Raw genomic sequence first — 8432 nt, 5'->3', positions numbered from 1 at the left:
GGTATCAAAAAAAGCAAGAGGAAATATATTTTGAAGCTGGCAAAGTGTAATTGTGATTTCTTTTTCCAATATAGAAAGCTCAATTGGGAGAAAAACTTTAGAGCACAAGTCTTGAAAAAAATGACTCAGTTGAATTAGAGGAGAGCGAACTGACTTAGGTAGGACTTGTCTTAAGCATAATGGAAGCAATTGTTCCATTATCATGTGATGATCATGGCTCTATAATCCAAGTATTTTTAGTTATTTCAGTTGCACTTGTCTTAAAATATTAGATGCATATCCATGTGGCACTTTAATATTTTTTAAGACTTTACAAAAAAATTCTTTTTCTTTTTTGTTCATAGTAAAGCATGCAGCAGGTAAATAAGTATGTTCAGATGAAGTACAAGTAGGGTGCAATGTATGGTGCATTCCCATTTTTTCCATGTCTTTACATGCATTCAAATGATCTTTTGTATTTCCATCAAGATCCAACAACATACCCAAAAGCTTATCACATACACTTTTTTTAATATACATAACATCTAAGTTATGATGTAAAAGATTTTTTTCCCAATACGACAACTTGAAAAATATACTAAACTTCTTCCAATTATAAGTCAAACTAGGATTAGAAGGTGTTTTCTTTACAAACTTCACATTTATACTTCTTAATATATCAAAATATTTGGATCCATTAACAGGTGGTGGTATTGTCCCATGTTCTTCACATCCATTAAAAGATCGACTATCTTTTCTATTAGGATGATCATTAAATAAGAACTTATGATGTCCCATATAACATCTCTTATGACTAAAATGTAACCACTCTAACCATGTATTCTCCTAACATATAGGGCATGCAAACATTCCTTTTATACTATAACATGATAAGTTAGCATAAAATGGAAAATCTCTTATAGTCCATAATAATTATGCTCGCATTTGAAAATTCTCCTTTGAACATGCATCATAAGTCTACAAACCAATTTCCCATAATTCTTTTAACTCAACCATAAGTGGGCGTAAATAAATAACAATATCATTACTAAGTTGTGTTGGCCCAGGAATAAGCAAAGAAAGCATCAGGTATTATGATTTCATACACAAGTTAGGAGACAAATTATATGACATCAATACAACAGGCCAAGTACTATGAGTTGAATTCATTGTTCCAAAGGGATTAAATCCATCTGATGCTAAACCCAATCATACATTTTTTGGATCTACAACAAAATTTGTATCTTATAAGTCTAAGTGCTGCCAAACTATAGTGTCAGCTGGATGCCTCATGCAACCATCTTTTATATGATCTTCTTTATGCCATATCATATATGATGCAATCTTAGATGACATGAATAATCTCAGCAATCTTGATGTTAATTTGAAGTGCCACATGACTTTTTATGCAACCTTTTTATTTTTTTACTTGATATATCTTTGAAGTGCTATATTCTGCAACCCATCTTGACTTATTTCATGTATCACATTCATTCTTAAATTTAAGAGGACCCCAATATAAAATGCAATCATTGCGACATGCATCATATTTTTTATATCTTAAGCCCAAATCCTAAATTATCTTCTTTTTCTCATAATATGAATTTGGTAGATGAATATATTTAATTTCTTCCCTTAAAAATTCAAGAAATACAGTAAATGATTTCTGATTCCAATTACCAATGCATTTAAGTTGAAGTAGCCTAACAAGATAATCAAGTTTTGAAAACTTTTTACATCCGGGAAATAATTCTTGTTGTGAGTCACTTTTAAAACTTTGCAGCATCCGCATTTGGTTTATTAATTTCTTCTTATTCATCTATAGTATTACATTCAAACCCAAATGCATCATTTGATATCCCTTCTATGCCATCATTAACATTATCAACAATTGGTGAATGTGATCCAATGTCATTTCTAAATGAAGTTTCTCCATGAGCAATCCAATTATAATATCCAGGTTTGAATCCTCTCCAAAGAAAATGAGCTTCAACATCATCTCTTATCCTACAAGTATTATCATTCCAATTGAAATCCCATAACTAAATACAAAATTTAGAAAGATTTTGACTCCTCCTTTAATAACTACATTACTCTTTGAACAATACATCCAACTTCTATTCATTTCCAAATTAGAACCTTCATATAGGAAAGGAGAAATGAATTTTAGAAACCAAAAGAGCTAGTGGATGCATATTAAAAAGGTTTAAAGTGCAATCTTTGATTTGCATTATAAAAAAAAAGTGAATACGCAAGAATTAAAAACCTTTTTATAAAAAAAAATTCTTATATGATAACATTGATAGTAAATTTTGTCAAATCATAGCTCAAGTTTTTAAATAAGGGATTGATGATGGAATTGAAATCATTGACAAGTGATCTTGAAAAATACTAAGCCACGAGCTTGAAGATAAGTTGTTGTTCGAAATTGCATGTTCATCATGGCATGGAAGGATTGGTTCATTCTATGTTAGTGAAAAGAAAACAATATTTATTTTCATGATTGAAACTTTATTTAATCATTGAAGTAGCAGTCTTTGAGCCCCACCAAAAAATGTAATGACATATTTAAGAAATTGAGAATGATTTTTTGCATCAATTGTGTTTGTTAACATAAGAGAAATAAAGTAATAAATATAGCTTTAGTTATTTTCATCTTTTTCTCATGCCATGGAAGTCATAGGACTACTTTCAACTATTATCTTTTGTGATAAATGAACTATTTAAGAGTAGTTCTTATAGGTAGTTCACTAATAGGGGTGTCAATTTTGGGTCACGGGTTGGGTTCGGGTCGAGCCCAAAATTGACCCATCACTATTCAGTTCAACCCAAACCCAACAACTTTTTTCAAACGGGTTAGTTTTTTGGACCCGAACCCAACTCTTTGGGTCTGGGTCAACCTGACCCAACCCGAATGACCCAACATGGACAAAAAACTATTAGGTTCTGGGTCCAAAATTGGGTCAATCACTACTTTTCAGGTCAAAATGGGTAAAAATGGGTCAATCATTGGTTGCCAGGTCAAAATGGGTTTTTGGATCAATTTAGAGTCAATTATGGGTCAACGGGTCAACCCGAACCTAACCCAATTTTGGAAACGGGTCAAATTATTGAACCTGAACCTGACCCATTTTGGGTTCGGGTCAACCCAAACCAAAAAATTTTCGGTCAGGTTTAGGGTTGGGCTTTTGGGTCGGGTCCAATTTTTGAAGCTCCTATTCACTAAAAATTTATAAACGTTAAAAGAGTTCTCATAGTGTTAGTTTTTCTTTTATACTTCGAGTCTCCATTACTCACATGTTGGTAACTTCAACAAATAAATAATTTGACATTAATGGCTTACATTAATTTGGTTCCAAGCGAGTTTTTTCTAACAATTTAAGAAGTGATGTAAGATAATCTTTCTTGCATTTTATGTATTAACACAAAATGAAGACATTCTATTTAAATATCAAGTTTTAGTTAACTGTAAATTCCCAAAATTTATATTTTAAACTATTATAGGGTCGGGGGTCCAATGGGGCCATACTTTTTGGTCAAGTGCAAATTTCCTTGGCGGGGTTCGACCTAGTTATGCTAGAATGTTTAACTTTTTGGTTTGATCATATGTTCCAACCTCAATGCACCGAGCTTTTATCCCGAGTCGTGACATTATATACTAATAATGTGATTAGTTTTTCATGTCCTTATACATCTCAATAAAATGGTGTTGTTGAATGTAAGTATTGCCATCTTCATAATGTAGCTTGAACCTTGGTGTTATGTATGATGTCACCCGTTCCACATTCTCTATCCTTGGCAGCCCCCTTTTCTTATTGCACATTTTTTATGGTCAAATTTTTACATTCCTTTTAGACCTTGGGCCTACTCACTCCTCGTATATTAGGGGCATTTTTTTTTTTTTTTGGTACTTTCATTCTTAGAAAGGTTATCACTATTACAACCCGCCTACCAAACTTAATTATACTTATGCAAATGTTACCTTTTATAAGTCATCTCCTTCTTTTTTTCCAACTCTTTCTAAATTATTCATATGCATGTTTCTCTTCCTCTTGAAGCATCTATACCTATCTCTAAATTTCTATAGGTCTACTCATGATGATCTAGAACACCTTAATCCATATTTTTATATTCAATTGAGCATCCATCTTTTTGATAATTATCTGATCTCCATATGCTCAATACCTTTCAAAAAGCAATATGATGTTGCATTGATCATCAAATTAATTCATATGTTCTTTGATTATCTTTCCTTTGGCTTATGACGATTTGCATTATCATTTTCATTGGTTTGAATGAAGCAAGCTATGGATATTGAAATGACTGCTTTAATGAATCAATATAGCATAATCCAATCCCATTTTGATTGGTTTAATATGTGGGATACAATTATACCACCTCATAGCATAATCTAGTCCTATTTGATGGGTTTAAAACATAAACTTTCATCATGAGATTAATTACTTTTACACCTTATCCTTAGTTTCTAGGCTTAACTCTATCCAATTTTTTTATTTTATTACCACGAATCACGGCTGGTGATTTCTACAAATGGATGTGAATAATGACTTCATTATAATCACATTTAAGTTATTTATATAAAGCAATCACCATGATACATTACTTAGGGAGACCAGGGTATGTAATCTCTAGAAGGACATATATGGGATAAAACAAAATCCTCAAGCTTTGTTTGTCAAGTTTGGGAATGTTCTTATTAGGGTTGGTCTTTGTAACCAACTAATTGATCAGTCCATTCATATTCAAACATACTTTATTTTCTTTATTATCTTAGCATTCTTTGTATACAACATTCTCCTTATGGGAAGTGATCATAAAGGAGTTATGGAAGTAAAACACTATTTACAAAAATATTTTCTAATAAAATATATGAGTGATGTGAAGTACTCTTTAAGAATAGAATTTACATGAGGCAAAAAAGAATCCACTGATCATCTTGAAAAAATTGGGTTTTTAGGTTGCAAACCTATTGACACTCAGCATGTTGCTAATAATGGGAACATTTTGGATGCCTTCTCTTATTATCAGCAAGTTTTTGGTAAATTACTCTTATCTTACCAACCTCAAACTAGGTATCTTTTTTGTTTTGAGGTTGTGAATCAACACATGCAGACTTTCAAATATAAATATTAGGAAGTTATTTTGTGCAATCTTAGGTATATCATGATTCAATAATGAAAATACTACTATATACTAAAAGTTGTTATCTTAACACAGAATATGTTTTTTATGCCAATTATGCTTAATAAGTTGATAATAGTAAATTCACTTTTTTGAATGTTTATGGGAGGTAATTTGGTTGCATAGAAAACTAAAAAAAATAACATATGTGGTTAGATCAAGCGCTAAGGCATAATATAGAATAATGACTTATTCTACATGTAAAAAGACATGGACTAAGACCCTTCTAGGATAGTTTAATGTCTATTGCACGACTTATGATTTAAATTGTAACAATCAAATTGTCATCTTACATTTGCAATACTCCCATTTTTAGTGAAAGAATAAAGCACATTGAGGTTGAATGCCATTTTCAATAAAGATGTGGTAACTCATATATTTAATTCAGAGTAACTGATGGATATATCTACCAAGTATTTTTTTCTACTTGAGTTTTCCAAGCTATATGATATGCTATAGCTAATCAATATATATTATTTAATTTAAGGGAGACTGTTAGAGCAAGAAATATTGTTTTTTTTTAAACAAGTGTGTTAATTAGTTGTATATCAGCATATTTAAATTATTCTTCTATCATAAATAGAGTAGTTCTCTTTTGAATAAGACATATAACTCTCTTTAGCGCCAAAATGCTAGTAATTTAGCTCAGTGAACTTATATTTCTTGTTATGGGAAGCCATTTAGTTTGTCTTATTCTATTTGTGTTGTATCCTAGAGAAGGGAAAACTTTACTTGCAAATTTTATTTAAATCTCAATTTGTTTGTAAAATAATTATTGTATTTGGCAATATTGGGACTTTTCCAGTTATTTTATAGATGGCACCACCCCAGAAACAAATTTTGGCTATAAGTGTCTTTTATTAGTTCATCATTTCTAACAAATAGCATGGTATATTTTAAGTCGGAATACATCAATGTACAAGTGTTCATTGCTATGACACAATAATAAAGATAAGAGCATCAATACAGTGAGCATGGAAAAGCAAGGAAGAATTATTGCATTGTTGTCAAAAAACTACAATCAAATCAACTAAAGAAAGATATAAACTATCAAGTAGCAGGGAGTATTTTCATTATAAATAGGGGATGTGACTAAAATTAAGTGAAATTAAATCAGACCAACGTGTTGATGAACTTCTTTAGTTTAAATGCAATCAATATTTTTGTAGTGTCTCCTGCCCAATCTACATTGGCATAAGCATACAGATGTGGTTCATTGTTGCAAAAGGGAATGGCATAGTGAGTGGTTCTTTGGAGAAAATAAAAGAAATGTAGAGCTTTACACATTGATTGGAAAATCCAATTGATTGTGAATAATAGATCATGCCTAGTTATCATTAGGTATTGCACTAACCAACTAGATGCAAATATAATGTGGGGTTGTCAAGCAGTATTTATGATGTCTTAGTAGGAGTTTTGGCTGAGATAGGGTTTTGAGAGGTTTCACAATTACTCATGCAAATGCACCATAGGAGCTCAAACACAAATAGCATTTGATGCATTTGCGGGTCATATGTTGTTGGGGAGGCCAAGAGGTGAAAGGTGGTAGCTAGATGCTTAGAAAAAAAAATATCTTTGAAATTATTTCATGTTAAAATAATTTCATTGAATTAAACTAATATATAGAAAAGAATGGAGTTGGGTTTGTAGATCATTAGGGAAGAGTCAATTGTGCTGAAGGTAAAGCAAAGTTGTTATAGTTTGATGGTGAGAGTTGAAAATCATTTTCGAGGAACCTGCTTAAAACTAATTTAGCTTTCTTGAGAAGACATATATCCTTTGGGTATTGTGGATTTTGAATTGTAGACTTCTCTAACAAGGTGATTGAAAAAATTACATGAACACATAAACTTGGTTAATAAGTAAGAGACATTGGGACAAATATACGAATGGTAGGCATTTTTGTGACCGCACTAAAATTTTTAACATAATCGATGAAATGCATAAGCTTAAAATGTTGCACGACTAGTCTGGCTTCATGTCGACGATGTCCAAATTATGTTTGGTTTAATAGGTCTATTTACATACAAAGAGGTTATGTTTTGGAGATTGGGAAACTAAGATCCATGTACCTTATCACTGTAGAGCTTAAAAATACATGAGCTATAGCCTTGCATCAATGCAGTTCACAAGCAATTAGAAAATAGTTGATTGGGTTATTTATAGTGATGGTGTTAGTGAGACTAAGCATATGTTTTGTCTTAAGGTTAGTAAATTTAAGTCAAGTTACTATTGGGCATCCTACTGAGATGTTCGATGAGGAATTTGATAACACCTCAAATACCTCATATTTATGAAAGTTCGTTCGAGATGTTAAGCCCTATGAACTTAGTCCCAAGCTAACCAAGAGGGGGGGGGATAGTGATGGTGTTAGTGAGACTAAGCATATGTTTTGTCTTAAGGTTAGTAAATTTAAGTCAAGTTACTATTGGGCATCCTACTGAGATGTTCGATGAGGAATTTGATAACACCTCAAATACCTCATATTTATGAAAGTTCGTTCGAGATGTTAAGCCCTATGAACTTAGTCCCAAGCTAACCAAGAGGGGGGGGGGTGAATTGGTATTTAAAAAATTCTTAAGAGAAAGAAAATCACAAACCAAATCACACCACAAAAATAAATGCGGAATTTAAAAGTGCAGAAGCAAGAAAAAGAACACAGAAATTTATAGTGGTTCGGTCGACTCGACCTACGTCCACTCCTTGGAGGCACCCTCCAAGTATTGCACTACAAAACGTGACTCTCCTTTAGCCCCCACAGCTAGGCGGAGAAGCCCTCACAAAAAACCCCTTTTTGCCACCTCGGCAAGGCAGAGAACCCACCTCCTTTTGTTTCCTCCTGAAGCTGGCAGAGAACCACAACCAAAAGCAAACTCCTTACCTCTACCGACCCTTCCACGGACGAGAAACTCCAGACGAAAGACAAGCAGAGCAATCCTTGAGCAACCCTTGTGAATCCCCTCACAAGCTCCCCCTCACAAGATCCTCTCTCTCTCCCTCTCTCTCTTTCTCTCCTCAAGGTCTTCTCAGGTCAAGGCAGCAGCCAAAGGTCTCTTAAAAATGTTGAAGAAGAGCTCTTTAAATAGAAGAGCTCAAGAGGAGCTCATTAATTGCAAGTAGCCAACTTTATCGTCCAGGCCGATATGGACATCGGCCTGGCCGATCAGTACAAAACTCAGAAGATCGGCTAGAGCATCGCCCTGGGAACATTCCTGGATGATCGAAATTTGGCTTAATCGTCCAGGCCGATC

This window comes from Dendrobium catenatum, unplaced genomic scaffold (assembly GCF_001605985.2).
Source record: "Dendrobium catenatum unplaced genomic scaffold, ASM160598v2 fragScaff_scaffold_1038, whole genome shotgun sequence".
Lineage (NCBI taxonomy): Eukaryota > Viridiplantae > Streptophyta > Magnoliopsida > Asparagales > Orchidaceae > Dendrobium > Dendrobium catenatum.
This window is presented reverse-complemented; position numbering follows the sequence as displayed.